Raw genomic sequence first — 25,173 nt, 5'->3', positions numbered from 1 at the left:
TCTTATCAAAAAACTATCTGTTACCACTTATTTCAGTACTTGCAGAGAATACCTTGCTGGAAACCGCTTATCATTTCCTTCTGCTCCTTGTTGGGTTCGACACTCTTACTTATCGAAAGGACTAGATAGATCCCCTATACTTGTGGGTCATCAAGACTCTTTTCTGGCGCCGTTGCCAGGGAGTGAAGCGCCTTTGGTAGGTGGAATTTGGTAAGGAAAAATGTATATAGTGTGCTGAAATTTACTGTCACTTGTTACTATGGAAAGTAATCCTGTGAGGAGCTTGTTCGGGGTATCTTCACCCCGACCAGTAGAGCAAAGAGTTGCTCCTCAACCTACTGAACCTACTGAAAATGAAAATGAAAATGCTTGTTTTGAAGTTCCTTCGGGTATGTTAGAAAAACTGCTAGCTAATCCTTTTGCAGGAGACGGAACAATGCATCCTGATGAGCACCTAATATATGTGGATGAAGTTTGTGGATTATTTAAGCTTGCAGGTGTGCCCGGAGATGTTATTAAGAAGAAGTTCTTCCCTTTATCTTTGAAGGGAGATGCATTGACATGGTATAGGCTATGTAATGATACGGGGTCATGGAACTACAAATGATTGAAATTGGAATTTCATCAGAAGTATTATCCTATGCATCTTGTTCACCATGATCTCAATTATATATATAATTTCTGGCCTCATGAAGGAGAAAGCATCGCTCAAGCTTGGGGGAGGCTCAAATTAATGTTATATTCATGCCCCAATCAAGAGCTCTCAAGAGAAATAATTATTCAAAATTTATATGCTCGGCTTTCTGATAGCAATCGCACCATGCTCGATACTTCTTGCGCTGGCTCTTTTATGATGAAGACTATTGAATTCAAATGGGATTTATTGGAAAGAATTAAACGCAACTCTGAAGATTGGGACCTTGACGAAGGTAAGGTGTCAAGTATCACACCTAAGTATGGTTGTGTTAAATCTTTTATGGATACCGATGTTTTCCGTAAATTTAGCACTAAATATGGACTTGACTCTGAGATAGGAACCTCTTTCTGTGAATCTTTTGCTGCTCATATTGATCTCCCTAAGGAGAAGTGGTTTAAATGTCATCCTCCCATAGAAGTAAAAGTAGCTGCACCTATTAAAGTTGAAGAAAAGACTATCACTTATAATGATCGTATCGTTCCTACTGCTTATGTTGAGAAACCACCTTTTCCTATTAGGATAAAGGATCATGCTAAAGCTTCAACTGTAGTTCGTAAAAGCAATATTAGAACTTATACACCTCATGAGCAAATTAAAGTTGAACCTAATATTGCTATTGTTAAAGATCTCTTGTCTGATAATATTTATGGGCATGTTATTCATTTCTGTAATGAGACTGCTAGAATTGCTAAACCTTGTGCTAAAGATAAACATAGACCCATGGTAGGCATGCCTGTTATTTCTGTTAAAATAGGAGATCATTGTTATCATGGCTTGTGTGATATGGGTGCCAGTGCAATACCTATTGACTTATACAGAGAAATTATGCATGATATTGCACCTGCTGAGTTAGAAGATATTGATGTCACAATTAAACTTGCCAATAGAGATACTATTTCACCCTTCTTGAACACAGTTAATGCTAAGATAGATTGCGAAAAGGATGTTGTTACTATTGGTTTAGGTGATATGTCTCGTGAATTTAATTTTTCTAAATTTCGTAGACAACACCGTGAAGAGGAATTGCCTAGTAAAGATGAAATTATTGGTCTTGCTTCTATTGTCGTACCTCCTAGTGATCCTTTAGAACAATATTTGCTAGACCATGAAAATGATATGTTTATGAATGAAAGAAGGGAAATAGATGAAGTATTGTTTAAACAGGAGCCCATCCTGAAACACAATTTTCCTGTTGAAATCCTAGGGGATCCTCCTCCACCCAAGGGTGATCACGTGTTTGATCTTAAACCTTTACCTTGTACTCTTAAATATGCTTATCTTGATGAGAAAAAGATATATCATGTTATTATCAGTGCTAACCTTTCAGAGCATGAAGAAGAGAGATTATTGAAAACTCTGAAGAAGCACCGTGCTACTATTGGATATACTCTTGATGATCTTAAGGGCATTAGTCCCACTCTGTGTCAACACAAAATAAATTTGGAGGAAGATGCCAAACCAGTTCGTGATCACCAATGACGGCTGAATCCTAAGATGAAGGAAGTGGTAAGAAAGGAAATACTAAAGCTTCTTGAGGCAGGTATAGTTTATCCCGTTGCTGATAGTCAGTGGGTAAGTCCTGTCCATTGTGTCCCTAATAAGGGAGGTATTACTGTCGTTCCTAATGATAAAGACGAGTTGATCCCGCAAAGAATTATTACAGGTTATAGGATGGTAATTGATTTCCGCAAATTAAAGAAAGCTACTAAAAAAGATCATTACCCCTTACCTTTTATCGACCAAATGCTAGAAAGATTATCCAAACATACACATTTTGCTTTCTAGATGGTTATTCTGGTTTCTCTCAAATACCTGTGTCAGCCAATGATCAATCAAAGACTACTTTTACTTGCCCTTTTGGTACTTTTGCTTATAGACGTATGCCTTTTGGTTTATGTAATGCACCAGCTACCTTTCAAAGATGCATGATGGCTATATTCTCTGACTTTTGTGAAAATATTTGTGAGGTTTTCATGGACGATTTCTCCGTCTATGGATCCTATTTTGATGATTGCTTAAGAAACCTTGATCGAGTTTTGCAGAGACGTGAAGAAACTAATCTTGTCTTGAATTGGGAAAAGTGCCACTTTATGGTTAACGAAGGTATTGTCTTGGGGCATAAAGTTTCTGAAAGAGGTATTGAGGTTGATAAAGCCAAGGTTGATGCTATTGAAAAGATGCCATGTCCCAAGGACATCAAAGGTATAAGAAGTTTCCTTGGTTATGTCGGGTTTCATAGGAGGTTCATTAAGGACTTCTCCAAAATTTCTCGGCCTCTGACTAATTTATTACAAAAAAATATACCATTAGTCTTTGATGATGATTGTGTAGAAGCATTTGAAATACTTAAGAAAGCATTGATCTCTGCACCGATTGTTCAGCCACCTGATTGGAATTTACCCTTTGAAATTATGTGTGATGCTAGTGATTATGTTGTAGGTGTTGTACTAGGGCAAAGTGTTGATAAGAAATTAAATGTTATTCAATATGCTAGTAAAACTCTAGACAATGCTCAGAGAAATTATGCTACTACTGAAAAAGAATTCTTAGCAGTTGTATTTGCTTGTGATAAGTTCAGACCTTATATTGTTGATTCTAAAATAATTATTCACACTGACAAGGCTGCTACTAAATATCTTATGGAAAAGAAATATGCTAAACCTAGACTTATTAGATGGGTTCTCCTGCTACAAGAATTTGGTTTTCATATTATTGATACAAAGGGAGCTGAGAACCCCGTTGTAGACAACTTGTCTAGGTTAGAAAATGTTCTTGATGACCCACTACCTATTGGTGATAGCTTTCCTGATGAACAACTAAATGTCATAAATGCTTCTCACACTGCTCCATGGTATGCTAATTATGCTAATTATATTGTTGCTAAATTTATACCACCTAGTTTCACATAACAACAAAAGAAAAAGTTTTTCTATGATTTGAGGCATTACTTTTGGGATGACCCACGTCTTTATAAAGAAGGAGTAGATGGTGTTACTAGACGTTGTGTACCTGAGCATGGACAGGAACAGATCCTACGCAAGTGTCACTCCGAGGCTTATGGAGGACACCACGCTGGAGATAGAAATGCACATAAGGTATTGCAATCCGGTTTTTATTGGCCTACTCTCTTCAAGGATGCCTGTAAGTTTGTCTTGTTCTGTGATGAATGTCAAAGAATTGGTAATATTAGTAGACGTCAAGAAATGCCTATGAATTATTCACTTGTTATTGAACCATTTGATGTTTGGGGCTTTGATTATATGGGACCGTTTCCTTCCTCTAATGGATATACACATATTTTAGTTGCTGTTGATTACGTTACTAAGTGGGTAGAAGCTATTCCAAGTAGTAGTCCTGATCATAACACCTCTATTAAGATGCTTAAAGAAGTTATTTTTCCAAGGTTTGGAGTCCCTAGATATTTAATGACTGATGGTGGTTCACACTTTATTCATGGTGCTTTCCGTAAAATGCTTGCTAAGTATGATGTTAATCATAGAATTGCATCTCCTTATCACCCACAGTCTAGCGGTCAAGTAGAATTGAGTAATAGAGAACTCAAATTAATTTTGCAAAAGACTGCTAATAGATCTAGAAAGAATTGGTCCAAGAAACTTGATGATGCATTATGGGCCTATAGACCTGCATATAAAAATCCTATGGGTATGTCTCCGTATAAAATGGTTTATGGAAAATCATGTCACTTACCTGTCGAACTAGAACAAAAGGCTTATTGGGCTATTAAAGAGCTCAACTATGATTTCAAACTTGCCGGTGAGAAGAGATTATTTGACATCAGCTCACTTGATGAATGGAGAACCCAAGCCTACGAAAATGCCAAATTATTTAAATAAAAAGTTAAAAGATGGCATGACAAAAGAATACAACAGCGTGAGTTTAATGTAGGTGATTATGTATTGCTATACAACTCTCGTTTGAGATTTTTTGCAGGAAAACTTCTCTCCAAATGGGAAGGCCCTTACGTTATCGAGGAGGTCCATCGTTTCGGTGCCATAAAAATCAACAATTTCGAAGGCACAAATCCGAAGGTGGTGAACGGTCAAAGAATCAAACATTATATCTCAGGTAATCCCATAAATGTTGAAACCAATGTTATTGAAACCATAACCCCGGAGGAATGCATAAGGGACACTTTCCGGAATGTTCGAGACTCCGAAAAGGAATAGGTATGTGGTACGGTAAGTAAACCGACTCCAAAATAGCTTTTATGGCAATATTTCTCCGTTTTGGAATATTTAGAAAAATAGAAAAATAAGAAGCAGTCCGGGATGGACACGAGGCCTCCACGAGGGTGGAGGGCGCGCTCTACCCTACTGGGCATGCCCCCCTACCTCGTGGGCGCCTTGTGCTCTCCGGACTCCGTTTTCTTACACGACACATATTTTGGTCGGTAAAAATTCATTATATAACTTCCCGAAGATTTTGACCACCGTATCACGCAAAAATCTCCTGTCTTTGTTTTGAGTTGTTTTTCTAACAGATCCAGGTCGTCATGTCGTCTTCAAATGCCCCCAAGGACCAGTTCTTCGAGAAGGTCATCAACCCCTACCTCGCGGAAGTGCTGCAACACCTTCAAACCATTGAGATGCATGAGGGGTTGTTGCACATCCGTGATGTTGAGGGACCAAGGAAGACCGGAAGCACGGAGGCAAGGCTCGAGGCATTGGAGCAAGAATTTTCAAGTGTCAGGAGATGGTGGAGCATGGACTCGATTCAAATCACATTATGACCATGGAGTTCACCAACAACCACAAGTTGGACGTCAAGGACATTGGGGAGGCCATCTTCAAGCTTCATGAGAAAATCGAGCACCTCCAAGCCCAGATCTATGACCTGCAAAATCAAAACTGTGAGTATGAATATAGATTCAACAGGATGAGTTTGGTTGCAGATTTGAGGTTTCAGGAGACTCGATCATCCTTCTATGATGGTGATCCTATGCCTTGGAAGAAGGACGACAAGCCTACGCCATCAACAAAACCATCAACTTCTTCACCAACAAAGGAGACATAATCACATGGGCATGGGCACTCCCCATGGCAACTTCCAAGCTTGGGGGAGTGCCCCGGTATCGTATCACCATCACTTTTATCTTTACCATTTTTCTTAGTTCGATCCTTTTGGTAATATCTTGATCTAGTAGAATAAAAGTTTTTAGTTTGACCTAGTTTTGAGTTTTGCTTTATGATCCTTCTATGTAATCGAGTCCGTGAGCTATATATAATAAAGATTAGTGTTGAGTCAAGGGCTTGATTATTTTGCCACGATCTTAAGTGAATAAAAGAAAAGAGAAATAATAAAAAGAATAAAAGAGATCATACGGATCTTCTGGAGAGTAATGAGCTCACATATAAAAAGTATGATGAATAAAAGTTGTTGAGAGTTGACAAACATAGTTTTGGTCATCGTTGCAATTAATAGGAAGTAATAAAGAAAGAGAGGTCTTCACATATAAATATACTATCTTGGACATCTTTTATGATTGTGAGCACTCATTAAAATATGACATGCTAAAGAGTTGACATTGGACAAGGAAGACAACGTAATGGGTTATGTTTTCTTACATCTAAGATAAATTATATTGTCATGGATCATCCAACATGATTGAGCTTGCCTTTCTCCCTCATGCTAGTCAAATTCTTTGCACCAAGTAGAGATACTACTTGTGCTTCCAAACACCCTTAAACCAATTTTGCCATGAGAGTCCACCATACCTACCTATGGATTGAGTAAGATCCTCCAAGTAAGTTGTCATCAGTGCAAGCAATAAAAATTGCTCTCTAAATATGTATGACTTATTAGTGTGGGAGAAAATAAGCTTTATACGATCGTGTGATATGGAAGAAATAAAAGCGACGGACTGCATAATAAAGGTCCATATCAGAAGTGGCAATATAAAGTGACGTTCTTTCGCATTAAGATTTTGTGCATCCAACCATAAAAGCGCATGACAACCTCTGCTTCCCTCTGCGAAGGGCCTATCTTTTACCTTTATCTCCTACCTTACATAAGAGTCATGGTGATCTTCACCCTTCCTTTTTACATTTTATCTTTTGGCAAGCACAACATGTTGGAAAGATCTTGGTATATATGGCTAATTGGATGTGAGTTTTCATGAACTATTATTGTTGCCATTACCCTTGTGGTAAAACGTTGGGAGTCAAAACTATAAGCCCCTATCTTTCTCTGTGTCCGATTAAAACTCCATACCCATAAGTATTGCGTGAGTGTTAGCAATTGTGAAAGACTATATGATAGTTGAGTATGTTGACTTGCTGAAAAGCTCTTATATTGACTCTTTCCTATGTTATGATAAATTGCAATTGCTCCAATAACTGAGATTATAGTTTGATAGTTTTCAATGAAGTTTATGATTCAAACTTGAAATTGTGATTGAATTGTTACTCTAGCATAAGAGATCATATGACAAGAATTATATAAGTTGTTGTTCTAAGAATGATCATGATGCCCTCATGACCGTATTTTATTTTTATTGACACCTCTATCTCTAAACATGTGAACATATTTTTCGATTTCGGCTTCCGCTTGAGGACAAGCGAGGTCTAAGCTTGGGGGAGTTGATACGTCCATTTTGCATTATGCTTTTATATCGATATTTATTGCATTATGGGCTGTTATTACGCATTATGTCACAATACTTATGCCTATTCTCTCTTATTTTACAAGGTTTACATAAAGAGGGAGAATGCCGGCAGCTGGGATTCTGGGCTGGAAAAGGAGCAAATATTAGAGACCTATTCTGCACAGCTCCAAACGTCCTGAAACTTCACGGAAGTCATTTTTAGAATATATAAAAAATACCGAGCGCAAGAAGTTCACCAGGGGGGCCACACCCTGCCCACGAGGGTGGGGGCGCGCCCTACCCCCTGGGTGCGCCCCCTACCTCGTGGGCCCCTGGGTGGCCCTCCGATGTCCATCTTCTGCTATATGAAGTCTTTCGATGAGGAAAAAATCATAAGCCATCTTTCCGGACGAGACTCCGCCACCACGAGGCGGAACCTTGGCGGAACCAATCTCCATAGCCCGTTGATATGCCTAGTTGATGTGAGACTATCTTCTCCTTTTTGTCTTCTCCACCATCATATTCTATTCCACCTATAGTGCTATGTCCATGGCTCACGCTCATGTATTGCGTGAAAGTTGAAATGGTTTGAGAACGTCAAAACTATGAAACAATTGCTTGGCTTGTCATCGGGGTTGTGCATGATGTGAATATTTTGTATGGTGAAGATGGAGCATAGCCAGACTATATGATTTTGTAGGGATAACTTTCTTTGTCCATGTTATTTTGAAAAGACATGATTGCTTTATTAGTAGGCTTGAAGTATTATTGTTTTTATGTCAAATGATAGACTCTTGCTTTGAATCACTCGTATCTTAATATTCATGCCATGATTAGATTACATGATCAAGATTATGCTAGGTAGCATTCCACATCAAAAATTATCTTTTTTTATCATTTATCTACTCGAGGACGAGCAGGAATTAAGCTTGGGGTGCTGATATGTCTCCGTCGTATCTATAATTTTTTATTGTTCCATGCTAATATTCTACAACTTTCATATACTTTTGGCAACTTTTTATACTATTTTTGGGACTAACATATTGATCCAGTGCCCAGTGCCAGTTCCTGTTTGTTGCATGTTTTTTGTTTCGCAGAATATCCATATCAAACGGAGTCCAAACGGAATAAGAACTGATGGAGATTTTTTTGGAATATATATGATTTTTGGGAAGAAAAATCCACGCGAGACGATGCTCGAGGGGCCCACAAGGTAGGGGGTGCCCCAGGGAGGCAGGCGCACCCCTGACCCTCATGGCCACCCCGTAAGGCGGTTGATGCCCTTCTTTCGCGGCAAGAAAGCTAATTTCCGGATAGAGATCGTGTTAAAATTTCAGCCCAATCGGAGTTACGGATCTCCGGGAATATAATAAAAGGTGAAAGGGAAGAATCTGGGAACGCAGAAACAGAGAGACAGATCCAATCTCGGAGGGGCTCTCGCCCCTCCCACCATGGAGACCATGGACCAGAGGGGAAACCCTTCTCCCATCTAGGGAGAAGATCAAGGAAGAAGAAGAAGGAGGGGGCTCTCTCCCCCTCGCTTCTGGTGGCGCCGGAACACCGTCGGGGGCCATCATCATCACCGCGATCTTCACCAACACCACCGCCATCTTCACCAACATCTCCATCACCTCCCCCCCTCTATCTACAGCGGTCCACTCTCCCGCAACCCTCTTTACCCTCTACTTGAACATGGTGCTTTATGCTTCATATTATTATCCAATGATGTGTTGCCATCCTATGATGTCTGAGTAGATTTTCGTTGTCCTATCGGTGGTTGATGAATTGCTATGATTGATTTAATTTCCTTGTGGTCATGTTGCTGACCTTTGGTGCCCATCATATGAGCGCGCGCGTGGATCACACCATAGGGTTGGTTGTATGTTGATAGGACTATGTATTGGAGGGCAAGAGTGACAGAAGCTTCAACCTAGCATAGAAATTGATGCATACGGGATTGAAGGGGGACCAATATATCTTAATGCTATGGTTGGGTTTTACCTTAATGAACGTTAGTAGTTGCGGATGCTTGCTAATAGTTCCAATCATAAGTGCATAGAATTCCAAGTAAGGGATGACATGCTAGCAGTGGCCTCTCCCACATAATACTTGCTATCGGTCTAGTAAAGTAGTCAATTTCTTAGGGGCAATTTTGCAACTCCTACCACCACTTTTCCACACTCGCTATTTTTACTTTATTGTTTCTTAATCTAAACAGCCCCTACTTTTTATTTACGTACTATTTATTATCTTGCAAACCTATCCAACAACACCTACAAAGTACTTCTAGTTTCATACTTGTTCTAGATAAAGCGAACGTCAAGCGTGCGTAGAGTTGTATCGGTGGTCGATAGAACTTGAGGGAATATTTGTTCTACCTTTAGCTCCTCGTTGGGTTCAACACTCTTACTTATCAAAAACTGTTGTGATCCCCTATACTTGTGGGTTATCAATACCCCTCTGATTATGAACATGAATATGCTTTGTTAGTAGTTACGTTTGTTCCTGAGGACATGGGAGAAGTCTTCCTATTAGTAGTCATGTGAATTTGGTATTGGTTCGATATTTTGATGAGATGTATCTTGTCTCTCCTCTAGTGGTGTTATGTGAACGTCGACTACATGACATCACCATTATTTGGGCCTAGAGGAAGGCATTGGGAAGTAATAAGTAGATGATGGGTTGCTAGAGTGACAGAAGCTTAAACCCTAGTTCATGCGTTGCTTTGTAAGGGGCTGATTTGGATCCATATGTTTCATGCTATGGTTAGGTTTACCTTAATACTTTTGTTGTAGTTGCGGATGCTTGCAATAGAGGTTAATCATAAGTGGGATGCTTGTCCAAGTAAGGACAGCACCCAAGCACCGGTCCACCCACATACCAAATTATCAAAGTACCGAACGCGAATCATATGAACGTGAGGAAAACTAGCTTGACGATATTCCCATGTGTCCTCGGGAGCGCTTTACATCATATAAGAGTTTGTCCAGGCTTGTCCTTTGCTACAAAAAGGATTGGGCCACATTGCCGCACTTTATTTACTTTTGTTACTTGTTGCTCGTTACCAATTATCTTATCACAAAACTATCTGTTACCTATTATTTCAGTGCTTGCAGAGAATACCATGCTGAAAACCGCTTATCATTTCCTTCTGCTCCTCGTTGGGTTCGACACTCTTACTTATCGAAAGGACTACGATAGATCCCCTATACTTGTGGGTCATCAACTGCTCGGTGGTTAGCTCAGCCGGCATAGATGACGACAAGGAACTGACTGAGCTGAACGCCAAGGATTGTGCTAGTGCTTGTACCTATGAAAGCAAGCGGATAGATCAGCAGATTTTCTAACAAAAAAAGCAACATCGTCACAAACATGACACAGAATAATGGAGCCGCCAGTGCCGCCGGTGGGCCCGGACAGGTTTTCACAAACAGTGGTGTCGAGTCACAACAATGCATCGCATGGGAGGGTCAAGTCTCAAAAAGAAAAAGAAAAGTAAGATGCCTACTGCTTTGCCGGTCTGGTAGTCATTCCTGTGGGTGGGTACTCCTGCACAGCACAACACAGCACCACCCATGCCTAGACGGGTTCATGCCCACTCGCTCGGCCTGCACCAGCGCGAGCCCCCGGTTTGGGAAGAGGAGTATTCTCCACTTTGCTCGCTTGGTGGTCTGCTCAGCCGGCATCGATGACAACAAGGAACTCACTGAGCTGAACGCCGAGGACTGTGCAAGTGCTGGTACCTATCAAAGCAAAGCGGATAGATCAGCGGATTTTCTGACAAAAAAAGCAACATCGTCACAAACATGACACGAAATAATGGAGCCGCCAGTGCCACCAGTGTTGGCCGGACAGGTTTTCACAAACCGTGGTGTCGAGTCACAACAATGCATCGCATGGGAGGGTCAAGTCTCGAAAAGAAGAAGAAAAGGAAGATGCCTACTGATTTGCCGGTCAGGTAGTCGTTCACGTGGGTGGCTACTCCTGCACAGCACAGCACATCACCACCCATGCCTTGTCGTGTTCATGCCCACTGGCTCGGCCTGCACCAGCGTCATCCTCCAGTTCGGGAAGAGGAGTATTCTCCACTCTGCCCGCTCGGTGGTGAGCTCAGCCGGCATCGATGATGATAAGAAACTGACTCAGCTGAACGCCGAGGACTGTGCTAGTGCTGGTACCTATCAAAGCAAGCAGATAGATCAGCAGATTTTCTGACAAAAAAGCAACATCGTCACAAACATGACATGGAATAATGGAGCCGCCAGTGCCGCCGGTGGGGGCCGGACAAGTTTTCACAACCGTGATGTCGAGTCACAACAATGCATCGCATGGGAGGGTCAAGTCTCAAAAAGAAGAAGAAAAGGAAGATGCCTAGTGCTTTGTTGGTCCGGTAGTCGTTCACGTGGGTGGCTACTCCTGCACAGCACAACATAGCACCACCCATGCCTTGTTGTGTTCATGCCCACTGGCTCGGCCTGTACGAGCGCCAGCCCCCGGTTAAGGAAGAGGAGTATTCTCCGCTTTGCCTGCTCGGTGGTCAGTTCAGCCAGCATCGATGATGACAAGGAATTCACTGAGCTGAACACCGAGGATTGTGCTAGTGCTGGTTCCTATCAAAGCAAAGCGGATAGATCAGCGGATTTTCGGGCAAAAAAAGTAACATCGTCAGAAACATGACACGGAATAATGGAGCCGCTAGTGCCGCCGATGGGGGCCGTAAAGGTTTTCACAGACCGTGGAGTCGAGTCACAACAATGCGTCGCATGGGAGGGTCGAGTCTCGAAAAGAAGAAGAAAAGGAAGATGCCTACTGCTTTGCCGGTCCGGTAGTCGTTCACGTCGGTGGCTACTCCTGCACAACACAACACAACACCACCCATGTGTTGCCGGGTTCATGCCCACTCGCTCGGCCTGCACTAGCTCCAGCACCCGGTTTGGGAAGAGGAGTATTCTCCACTTTGGCCGCTCGGTGGTCAGCTCAGCCGGCATCGATGATGACAAGTAACTGACTGAGCTGAACGCCGAGGACTGTGCTAGTGCTGGTACCTATCAAAGCAAGGGGATAGATCAGCAGATTTTCTGACAAAAAAAGCAACATCGTCACAAACATGACACGAAATAATGGAGCCGCCAGTGCCGCCGGTGGGGGTCGGACAGGCTTTCGCAAACCGTGATGTCGAGTCACAACAATGCTCCGCATGGGAGGTTCAAGTCTCAAAAAGAAGAAGAATAGGAAGATGCATATTGCTTTGGTGGTCCGGTAGTCGTTCACGTGGGTGGCTACTCCTGCACAGCATCACCCATGCCTTACCATGTTCATACCCACTGGCTCGGCCTGCACCAGCGCCAGCCCCCGGTTCGGGAAGAGGAGTATTCTCCAATTTGCCTGCTCGGTGGTCAGCTCAGTCGGCATCGATGACGACAAGGAACTGACTGAGCTGAACGCCGAGGACTGGGCTAGTGTTGGTACCTATCAAAGCAAAGCGGATAGATCAGCAGATTTTCTGACAAAAAAGCAACATCATCACAAACATGACAGAGAATAATGGAGCCGCTAGTGCCGTCGGTGGGGGCCGGACAGGTTTTCACACACCGTGGTGTCGAGTCACAACAATGCATCGCATGGGAGGGTCAAGTCTCGAAAAGAAGAAGAAAAGGAAGATGCCTACTACTTTGCGGTCCGGTAGTCGTTCACGTCGGTGGCTACTCCTGCACAACACAGCATAACACCACCCATGCCTTGTCGTGTTCATGCCCACTGGCTCGGCCTGCACCAGCATCATCCCCCGGTTCGGGAAGAGGAATATTCTCCACTTTACCCGCTCGGTGGTCAGCTCAGCCGGCATCGATGACGACAAGGAACTGACTGAGCTGAACGCCGAGGACTGTGCTAGTGCTGGTACCTATCAAAGCAAGCGGCTAGATCAGCAGATTTTCTGACAAAAAAACAACATCGTCACAAACATGACACGGAATAATGGAGCCGCAAGTGCCGCCGGTGGGGGCCGGATAGGTTTTCACAAACCGTGCTGTCGAGTCACAACAATGCATCACATGGGAGGGTCAAGTCTCAAAAAGAAGAAGAAAAGCAAGATGCCTACTGCTTTGTCGGTCCGGTAGTCGTTCACGTGGGTGGCTACTCCTACACAGCACAGCACAGTGATACGTCTCCATCGTATCTACTTTTCCAAACACTTTTGCCCTTGTTTTGGACTCTAACTTGTATGATTTGAATGGGACTAACCCGGACTGACGCTGTTTTCAGCAGAATTACCATGGTGTTGTTTTATGTGCAGAAAACAAATATTCTCGGAATGACTTGAAACTCCACGGAACATCTTAGAGAAAACAATAAAAAAATCCTCGCCAAAGATGAAGACAAGGGGGCCCACACCCTTCTCACGAGGGTGGGGGGCGCCCCCCCCCCTAGGGCGCGCCCCCCTACCTCGTGGGCCCCCTGTTGCATCTCCGACTCCAACTCCACCTCCATATATTGAGTTTCAATGAGAAAAAAATCAGGGAGAAGAAATCATCGTGTTTTACGATACGGAGCCGCCGCCAAGCCCTAAAACCTCTCGGGAGGGCTGATATGGAGTCCGTTCGGGGCTCCGGAGAGGGGGATTCGTCACCGTCGTCATCATCAACCATCCTCCATCACCAATTTCATGATGCTCATCACCGTGCGTGAGTAATTGCATCGTAGGCTTGCTGGACGGTGATGGGTTGGATGAGATTTATCATGTAATCGAGTTAGTTTTGTTAGGGTGTGATCCCTAGTATCGATTATGTTCTGAGATTGATGTTGCTATGACTTTGCTATGCTTAATGCTTGTCACTAGGGCCCGAGTGCCATGATTTCAGATCTGAACCTATTATGTTTTCATCAATATATGAGAGTTCTAGATCCTATCTTGCAAGTCTATAGTCACCTACTATGTGTTATGATCCGGCAACCCCGAAGTGACAATAATCGGGACCACTCCCGGTGATGACTATAGTTTGAGGAGTTCATGTATTCACTATGTGCTAATGCTTTGTTCCGGTTCTCTATTAAAAGGACGCCTTAATGTCCCTTAGTTTCCACTAGGACCCCGCTGCCACGGGAGGGTAGGACAAAAGATGCCATGCAAGTTCTTTTCCATAAGCACGTATGATTATATACGGAATACATGCCTACATTACATTGATGAATTGGAGCTAGTTCTGTGTCACCATATGTTATGACTGTTACATGATGAACCGCATCCGGCATAATTATCCATCACTGATCCGGTGCCTACGAGTTTTCCATATACTGGTTCTCGCTTATTTACTTTCCCGCTGCTACTGTTACAATCACTACAAAATACCAAAAACATTACTTTTGTTGTCTTTACTTTTGTTCCCGCTACCACCACTATCATATTACTTTGCTGCAGATACTAAGTTTCCAGGTGTGGTTGAATTGACAACTCAGCTGCCAATACTTGAGAATATTCTTTGGCTCCCCTTGTGTCGAATCAATAAATTTGGGTTGAATACTCTACCCTCGAAAGCTGTTGCGATCCCCTATACTTCTGGGTTATCAAGACTAATTTCTGGAGCCGTTGCCGAGGAGCATAGCTCTATTCTTTGAGTCACTTGGGATTTATATCTCCTGGACACTATGAAGAACTTGAGAGATCCAAAAACCAAGATCTATCCCTCAACTACGAGGGGAGGTAAGGAACTGCCATCTAGCTCTGCACTTGATTTACCTTCTGTTATGAGTAAGTTAGTGACACCTACACCTGCTTCTGCTATTCATTCTGATATGTCGCATGTTATTGATGATGCCACTTCTGCTATGCATGATACTTATGATGAAACTGCTTCTATGCCTGATACTACTGTGCCCCTTGGTGAATTTCTTGATGAACAAATTGCTAGGGCTAGAGAAAAAGAAATTATTGAATCTGAATACGATGATGATAGTGATGATGAAAATATGCATGTTATTCCTAAGGGTTATCTTTTTGATGTGGAATCTTCTGCCGCTATTTTTGCTTGCAAAGATAGATATCAGCTTAAGAGGTTATTAATTAAATGGAACAAAGAATCACTTAGAGATAAAATCAGACCTGACCCTGCTTTTGCTAATTCACCTACTTGTGTTCCTGATAAAGATTATGAATTCTCTGTTGATCCTGATATAATTACCTTGGTTGAATCTGATCCGTTTTATGGCTATAAATCTGAAACTGTTGTGGCACATCTTACCATGTTAAATGATATAGCTGCCCTGTTCACTAATGATGAGAGATCGCGTTACCTTTATATACTCAAAATATTTCCGTTCTCATTAAAGGGTGATGCTAATATATGGTTTAATTCTCTTGATCCTGGTTGTGTGCATAGTCCCCGGGATATGATTTATTACTTCTCTGCTAAATATTTCCCTACTCATAAGAAACAAGCTGCTTTGAGGGAAATATACAACTTCATGCAAATTAAAGAAGAGAGTCTCCCACAAGCTTGAGGGAGGCTTCTCAAGTTACTTAATACTTTGCCTGATCATCCTCTTAAGAAACCTGAAATACTTGATATCTTTTATAATGGACTAACCGATGCTTCCAGAGATCACCTGGATAGTTGTGTTGGTTCTCTTTTCAGGGAAAGAACACCGGATGAAGCTGAAATTCTATTGAACAATATGTTAACAAATGAAAATAATTGGGCACCTCCTGAGCCAGCTCCTGAGCCATCTCCTGCTCCAATTACTGAGCCTATTCCTAAACCAACTCCGTAGAAGAGAGGTAGCCTATTTCTCAGTCCCGAAGATATGCAAGAGGCAAAGAAATCAATGAAAGAAAAAGGTATTAAAGATGAAGACGTTAAGAATTTACCTCCTATTGAAGAAATACATGGTCTTAATTCACCGCCTGTTGAAGAAACATACAATCTTAATTATTTATTTACTGAAGAACCTCCTGATCCCGATATCCCGACACAGGTAGTAAAGGTAAATTCTCTCTATAGATATGATAAAGCTGAAGTCCCTCCTACTAAAATTGCTAGTCAGTGCTTGGATGAGTTTGATGACTTTATGTATAAGCAAGATGACTTCAATGCTTATTTTGGTAGACAATTAAAAGAAAATGCTTATATGATTAGACGCTTGGGTGATTATATGGCTAACATTAAAGGCGAACTTAAACTTGTTAGCAAACATGCTTCTATGGTTACCACTCAAGTAGAACAAGTACTTAAGGCTCAAAAATAAGTGCTTAATGAAATGAATAGTAAGAAAAATGATTATGCTGTTAAAGTGGCTACTAGAACTGGTAGAATGACTCAGGAACCTCTGACAAAAAAATCAACATCGTCACAAACATGACACAGAATAATGGAGCCGCTAGTGCCGCCGGTGGGGGCCGGACATGTTTTCACAAACCGTGGTGTCGAGTTGCAACAATGCATCACATGGGAGGGTCAAGTCTCGAAAAGAAGAAGAAAAGGAAGATGCCTACAACTTTGCTGGTCCCATAGTCGTTCATGTGGGTGGCTACTCCTGCACAGCACAGCACAACACCACCCTTTCCTTGTCGTGTTCATGCCCACTGGCTCGGCCTGCACCAGCGCCAGCCCCCGGTTCGGGAAGAGGAGTATTCTCCACAAGGAACTGACTGAGTTGAACGCCGAGGACTGTGCTAGTGCTGGTACCTATCAAAGCAAGCGGCTAGATCAGCAGATTTCCTGACAAAAAAGCAACATCGTCACAAACATGACACGGAATAATGGACCCGCCAGTGCCGCCGGTGGGGGCCGGACAGGTTTTCAGAAACCATGGTGTCGAATCACAACAATGCATCGCATGGGAGGGTCAAGTCTCAAAAAGAAGAAGGAAAGGAAGATGCCTACTGCTTTGCCGGTCTGGTAGTCGTTCATGTGGGTGGCTACTCCTACACAACACAACACATCATAGCACCACCCATGCCTTGCCGTGTTCATGCCCACTGGCTCGGCCTGCAGCAGCGCCAGCCCCTGGTTCGGGAAGAGGAGTATTCTCCACTTTGCCCGCTCGGTGGTCAGCTCAACCGGCATCGATGACGACAAGGAACTGACTGAGCTGAACGCCGAGGACTGTGCTAGTGTTGGTACCTATGAAAGCAAGCGGATAGATCAGCAGATTTTTTGACAAGAAAAGCAACTCGTCACAAACATGACACGAAATAATGGAGCCACCAGTGCCGCCGGTGGGGGCCGGACATGTTTTCACAAACCGTGGTGTCGAGTCACAACAATGCATCGCATGGGAGGGTTGAGTCTCAAAAAGAAGAAGAAAAGGAAGATGCCTACTGCTTTGCCGGTCCGGTAGTCGTTCACGTGGGTGGCTACTCCTGCACAACACAGCACGGCACCACCCATGCCTTGTCTTGTTCATGCCCACTGGCTCTGCCTGCACCAGCGTCAGCCCCCGGTTCGGGAAGAGGAGTATTCTCCACTTTGCCCGCTCGGTGGTCAGCTCAGCCGGCATCGAAGACGACAAGGAACTGACTGAGCTAAATGTCGAGGACTGTGCTAGTGCTGGTACCTATCAAAGCAAGGGGATGGATCAGCAGATTTTCCGACAAACAAAAGAAACATCGTCACAAACATGAACGGAATAATGGAAGACAGGTTTTCACAAACCGTGATGTCGAGTCACAACAATGCATCGCATGGGAGGGTCAATTCTAAAAAAGAAGAAGAATAGGAAGATGCCTACTGCTTTGCTAGTCCGGTAGTCGTTCACGTGGGTGGCTACTCGTGCACAGCACAACACAACACCACCCATGCCTTGCCGTGTTCATGCCCACTGGCTCGGCCTGCACCAACGCCAGCCCCGGTTTGGGAAGACGAGTATTCTCAGCTTTGGCCGCTCGGTGGTCAGCTCAACCGGGATCGATGACGACAAGGAACTGACTGAGTTGAACGCCGAGGACTGTGCTAGTGCTGGTACCTATCAAAGCAAGCGGCTAGATCAGCAGATTTCCTGACAAAAAAGCAACATCGTCACAAACATGACACGGAATAATGGACCCGCCAGTGCCGCCGGTGGGGGCCGGACAGGTTTTCAGAAACCATGGTGTCGAATCACAACAATGCATCGCATGGGAGGGTCAAGTCTCAAAAAGAAGAAGAAAAGGAAGATGCCTACTGCTTTGCCGGTCTGGTAGTCGTTCATGTGGGTGGCTACTCCTACACAACACAACACATCATAGCACCACCCATGCCTTGCCGTGTTCATGCCCACTGGCTCGGCCTGCAGCAGCGCCAGCCCCCGGTTCGGGAAGAGGAGTATTCTCCACTTTGCCCGCTCGGTGGTCAGCTCAGCCGGCATCAATGACGACAAGGAACTGACTGAGCTGAACGTCGAGGACTGTGCTAGTGTTGGTACCTATCAAAGCAAGCAGATAGATCAGCAGATTTTCTGACAAAAAAAGCAACTCGTCACAAACATGACACGAAATAATGGAGCCACCAGTGCCGCCGGTGGGGGCCGGACAGGTTTTCACAAACCGTGGTGTCGAGTCACAACAATGCATCGCATGGGAGGGTCGAGTCTCAAAAAGAAGAAGAAAAGGAAGATGCCTACTGCTTTGCCGGTCCGGTAGTCATTCACGTGGGTGGCTACTCCTGCACAACACAACACGGCACCACCCATGCCTTGTCTTGTTCATGCCCACTGGCTCGGCCTGCACCAGCGTCAGCCCCCGGTTCGGGAAGAGGACTATTCTCCACTTTTCCCGCTCGGTGGTCAGCTCAGCCAGCATCGAAGACGACAAGGAACTGACTGAGCTAAATGTCGAGGACTGTGCTAGTGCTGGTACCTATCAAAGCAAGGGGATGGATCAGCAGATTTTCCGACAAACAAAAGAAACATCGTCACAAACATGAACGGAATAATGGAGCCGTCAGTGCCGCCGGTGTGGGTCGGACAGGTTTTCACAAACCGTGATGTCGAGTCACAACAATGCATCGCATGGGAGGGTCAAGTCTAAAAAAAAAGAAGAATAGGAAGATGCCTACTGCTTTGCTAGTCCAGTAGTCGTTCACGTGGGTGGCTACTCGTGCACAGCACAACACAACACCACCCATGCCTTGCCGTGTTCATGCCCACTGGCTCGGCTTGCACCAACGCCAGCCCCGGTTTGGGAAGACGAGTATTCTCAACTTCGGCCGCTCGGTGGTCAGCTCAACCGGGATCGATGACGACAAGGAACTGACTGAGTTGAACGCCGAGGACTGTGCTAGTGCTGGTACCTATCAAAGCAAGCGGCTAGATCAGCAGATTTCCTGACAAAAAAGCAACATCGTCACAAACATGACACGGAATAATGGAGCCGCCAGTGCCGCTGGTGGGGGCCAGATAGGTTTTCACAAACCGTGGTGTCGAGTCACAACAGTGCATCGCATGGGAGGGTCAAGTCTCAAAAAGAGGAAGAAAAGGAAGATGCCTACTGCTTTGTCGGTCTAGTAGTCATTCACGTGGGTGGCTACTCCTGCACAGCACAGCGCAGCACCACCCATGCCTTATCGTGTTCATGCCCACTGGCTCGACCTGCACCAGCGCCAGCCCCCGGTTCAGGAAGAGGAGTATTCTGCACTTTGCCCGCTCGGTGGTCAGCTCAGCCGGCATTGATGACGACAAGGAACTCATTGAGCTGAAGGACAAGGACTGTGCAAGTGCCAGTACCAATCAAAGCAAAGCGGATAGATCAGCAGATTTTCTGACAAAAAAAGCAACATCGTCACAAACATGACAGAGAATAATGGAGCCGCTAGTGCCGCTGGTGGGGGCCGGACAGGTTTTCACAAACCGTGGTGTCGAGTCACAACAATGCATCGCATGCGAGGGTCAAGTCTCGAAAAGAAGAAGAAAAGGAAGATGCCTACTGCTTTGCCGGTCCGGTAGTCGTTCACGTGGGTGGCTACTCCTGCACAGCACAACACAACACCACCCATGCCTTGCCGTGTTCATGCCCACTGGCTCGGCCTGCACCAGCGTCATCCCCCGGTTCGGGAAGAGGAGTATTCTCCACTTTGCCCGCTCGGTGGTCAGCTTAGCCAGCATCGATGACGACAAGAAACTGACTGAGCTAAACGCCGAGGACTGTGCTAGTGCTGATACCTATCAAAGCAAGCGGATAGATCAGCAGATTTTCTGACAAAAAAAGAAACATTGTCACAAACATGACATGGAATAATGGAGCCGCCAGTGCCGCCGCTGGGGGCGGACAAGTTTTCACAACCGTGGTGTCGAGTCACAACAATGCATCGCATGGGAGGGTCAAGTCTCAAAAAGAAGAAGAAAAGGAAGATGCCTACTGCTTTAGTGGTCCGGTAGTCGTTCACGTGGGTGGCTACTCCTGCACAGCACAGCATAGCACCACCCATGCCTTGTTGTGTTCATGCCCACTGGCTTGGCCTGCACCAGCGCCAGCCCCTGGTTCGGTAAGAGGAGTATTCTCCGCTTTGCCTGCTCGGTGGTCAGCTCAGCCGGCATCGATGACAACAAGGAACTCACTGAGCTGAACGTCGAGGATTGTGCTAGTGCTGGTACCTATCAAAGCAAAGCGGATAGATCAGCAGATTTTCGGACAAAAAAAGTAACATCGTCAGAAACATGACACGGAATAATGGAGCCGCTAGTGCCGCCGATGGGGGGCCGGACAGGTTTTCACAAACCGTGGAGTCGAGTCACAACAATGCATCGCATGGGAGGGTCAAGTCTCGAAAACAAGAAGAAAAGGAAGATGCCTACTGCTTTGCCTGTCCGGTAGTCGTTCATGTCGGTGGCTACTCCTGCACAGCACAGCACAACACCACCCATTCCTTGTCGTGTTCATGCCCACTGGCTCGGCCTGCACCAGCACCAGCCCCCGATTCGGGAAGAGGAGTACTCTCCACTTTGCCCGCTCGGTGGTCAGCTCAGCCGGCATCGATGACGACAAGGAACTGATTGAGCTGAAAGCCGAGGACTGTGGTTGTGCTGGTACCTATCAAAGCAAACGGATAGATCGGCAGATTTTCTTACAAAAAAAGTAACATCGTCAAAAACATGAGACGGAATAATGGACCCGCCAGTGCCGCCGGTGGGGGCCGGACAAGATTTCACAAACCGTGGTGTCGAGTCACAACAATGCATCGCATGGGAGGGTCAAGTCTCAAAAAGAAGAAGAAAGGAAGATGCCTACTGCTTTGCCGGTCCGGTAGTCATTCATGTGGGTGGCTACTCCTGCACAGCACAACACAGCATAGCCCATGCCTTGCCGTGTTCATGCCCACTGGCTCGGCCTGCACCAGCGCCAGCCCCCAGTTCGGGAAGAGGAGTATTCTCCACTTTACCTGCTTGGTGGTCAGCTCAGCCGGCATCGATGACGACAAGGAACTGACTGAGCTGAACGCCGAGGACTGTGCTAGTGTTGGTACCTATCAAAGCAAAGCGGATAGATCAGCAGATTTTCTTACAAAAAAAAAGCAACATCGTCACAAACATGACACAGAATAATGGAGCCACTAGTGCCGCCGGTGGGGGCCGGATAGGTTTTCACAAACCGTGGTATCGAGTCACAACAATGCATCGCATGGAAGGGTCAAGTCTCGACAAGAAGAAGAAAAGGAAGATGCCTACTGCTTTGCCGGTCCGGTAGTCGTTCACGTGGGTGGCTACTCCTGCACAACACAACACAACACCACCCTTGCCTTGCCATGTTCATGCGCACTGGCTCGGCCTGCACTAGAGCCAGCCCCCGGTTCGGGAAGAGGAGTATTCTCCACTTTACCCGCTCAGTGGTCAGCTCAGCCGGCATCGATGACGACAAGGAACTGACTGAGCTGAATGTCGAGGACTTTGCTAGTGCTGGTACCTATCAAAGCAAAACGGATAGATCAGCAGATTTTCTGACAAAAAAAGCAACATCGTCACAAACATGACACGGAATAATGGAGCCGCCAGTGCCGCCGGTGGGGGCCGGACAGGTTTTCACCAACCATGATGTCGAGTCACAACAATGCATCACATGGGAGGGTCAAGTCTCCAAAAGAAGAAAAAAGGAAGATGCCTACTGCTTTGCCGGTCCGGTAGTCGTTCATGTGGGTGGCTACTCCTGCACAGCACAACACAGCATAGCACCACCCATGCCTTGCCGTGTTCATGCCCACTGGCTCAGCCTGCACCAGCGCCAGCCCCCGTTCTGGGGAGAGGAGTATTCTCCACTTTGCCCGCTCGGTGGTCAGCTCAGCCGGCATCGATGACGACAAGGAATTGACTGAGCTGAACGCCGAGGACTGTGTTAGTGCTGATACCTATCAAAGCAAGCGGATAAATCAGCAGATTTTCTGACAAAAAAAGCAACATCGTCACAAAATGTCACGGAATAATGGAGCCGCCAGTGTCGCCGGTGGGGTCCGGGCAGGTTTTCACAAACCGTGGTGTCGAGTCACAACAATGCATCGCATGGGAGAGTCAAGTCTCCAAAAGAAGAAGAAATGAAGATGCCTACTGCCTTGCCGGTCCGGTAGTCGTTCACATGGGTGGCTACTCCTGCACAGCACAACATAGCACCACCCATGCCTTGTCGTGTTCATGCCCACTGGCTCGGCCTGCACCAGCGCTAGCCTCCGATTCGGGAAGAGGAGTATTCTCCACTTTGCCTGCTCGGTGGTCAGCTCAGCCGGGATCGATGACGACAAGAAACTGACTGAGCTGAACGCCGAAGATTATGCTAGTGTTGGACTGTGTGGTGTGGAGGCTCTGTGGAAATCGGCTGACGACCCATGCGGGGACGTGGAGGATATGGGCATATGGTCGTCCGCATGGCCATTTACCGCTCCTGTGGTAGTGGCTTAGAGCCTCGTGCGCGGCTACGTCGCCACATGGAGCCTCACACGATAGACAGTGCCATCACGTTGGAAGCGTGCCGGGGATACATGGACAGTTGGAGGGGGAGGGAAGAAATGTTTTTTTTTTCTTTTAGATCAACACGGAGGGCTCCCCGTGCTCCATTACTAAGAAAAGGAGGGAGGAAATATAGGTTCCGGTATGAACTCGTGGCACATATTGTTTTTTTAGGGAAGGGCCATCGTGATTAACTTTATTAAAATTAAATAACGCTTACAACGTCCGCTAGAAATTCAGAAATAAAATTTGGAGGTGAGCCCAACCATAAGTTTGATGGATCAACACTTCCATTCTGCGCACATGAGCCACCAATATTTGATTCGTGGTAACAATGCTCAATAACGACCTTTCCAAAATTAACTAACAGTAAACCGCATTCTTCAAGAATTGGGCCTGCCACCATCGAGTGCCCAGAGTCTTGTTCGAAAGTCTCCACTAAGATGAGACTATCCGTTTGTACCAACAAGGAGATGCTGCCAACTGTATTAGCCAATTTTAGGCCTTGAACCAGAACCATAGCTGCAATTTCGGCCGATAACACATCCGCGACATGTTCAACTTTTGTTGTAGATGCTGCAACAAATAAGCCCCGCGAAGAATTAGCACAACTCCAGTGTACATATTCTTGACCGAGTAACTCGTACTGAATAATAACCTTAAACATATTATTACCATGAAAAAAAAGGAAAGCACGGTTCAGAAATGAATCACAGCCCACGGCCACGGGTCGAGATCCAAAAGGAACTCCGTTGCATACATACTTTCTGCTGATCCCTTCCCACTGCGCCTGTGTCGACAAGGACAAGCACTGAGAACTGACCGAGCTGACCTCAACTCCGTCGCCTCTTGCGCTGCGCTGCTTTCTCGCGGACTGCTGCTGCTGCTGCATCAGAGACGGACGGACGGATGGACTCTTTTGTGGCTGCCTGCGTGAGGCAGGCAGGAAATCGTGCTGACGAGCGAGCCATGGCAAGCTGGGCAAGGATCACTGGTTTCAACTTGTATATGCTCCAAATGCATCTCTCTGTCTCGCTTCCTTGGCTCTTAAAAAGCACTCGAGCATTTTGGAAGACATCACCACAATTTCTAGGCTACAAGACTCGATAGCATTTTTGGATGACATCAACACAATTTCTAGGCTTTTGACCACTGAATTCAACTAACTGCAGTATTGACAATAAAATGTTTTATCAGCAACAATTTCCCCACACGGGTCTTTTATAAGCCAGAACATGGCTGCAAACGTTGTTCCAAAAAAACATTTTTCTTCCTATTCCGGATTGTACCCGGGAGACTCTTTGTAACTATTTTGCTTGATTAATAAAGTGCCAACGTTTCTAAAAAAAGGATGTCGTGTGGGGGAACATCATCTAGGCACACTCCGTCTCCATCGACCTCATCTACTGGGTGGCCCTGGAGCCCGCGATCTACCCCACCAGGTCCTTCGAAATCAACGGTTGTTGGCCCAACGGCATCCCCGTCATCATGTACACCGGTATCGACCCCGATAAGAACTAGGTGCAGAACGTTGCGTACCCGGCCAACCTCTCGCACCCCTTCCTCCGCGAGTGGATCAAGCCCAACTACAACCCCATCATCACCCCCGGCCATGACATCAATGCTAATCGCTTTCCGGGACCCCACAACAGCGTGGTACGGGCCCGACGGGTACGTACACATACATTTTCTTTTTGTCGAGATGGGTAGGTAAATGATTACCGTCCACGCCAGTCGCCACTAAGAAATTCTCATCTTGACCCTCCCGACAAATGTTCTTCACAAGTTGGCTCAGAGCTTGGGGGTAGGGGAGGGGGGCGGTGCCCCCCCCCCCTAAAACTATATATTGTGCTATGATTATATGTTGTACACGATATATGTACAGACACTAGAGGTTGGTGGTGGGAAGCAAGGAGAACATGAGGGGGATTGCGGTCTTGTACCGGAGCCGAGACTTCAAGAAGTGGGTCAA

This window comes from Triticum dicoccoides, chromosome 3A (assembly GCF_002162155.2).
Source record: "Triticum dicoccoides isolate Atlit2015 ecotype Zavitan chromosome 3A, WEW_v2.0, whole genome shotgun sequence".
Taxonomy (NCBI): Eukaryota; Viridiplantae; Streptophyta; class Magnoliopsida; order Poales; family Poaceae; genus Triticum; species Triticum dicoccoides.
The sequence above is the reverse complement of the archived record's forward strand: the minus strand, read 5'-3'. Positions refer to the sequence as shown.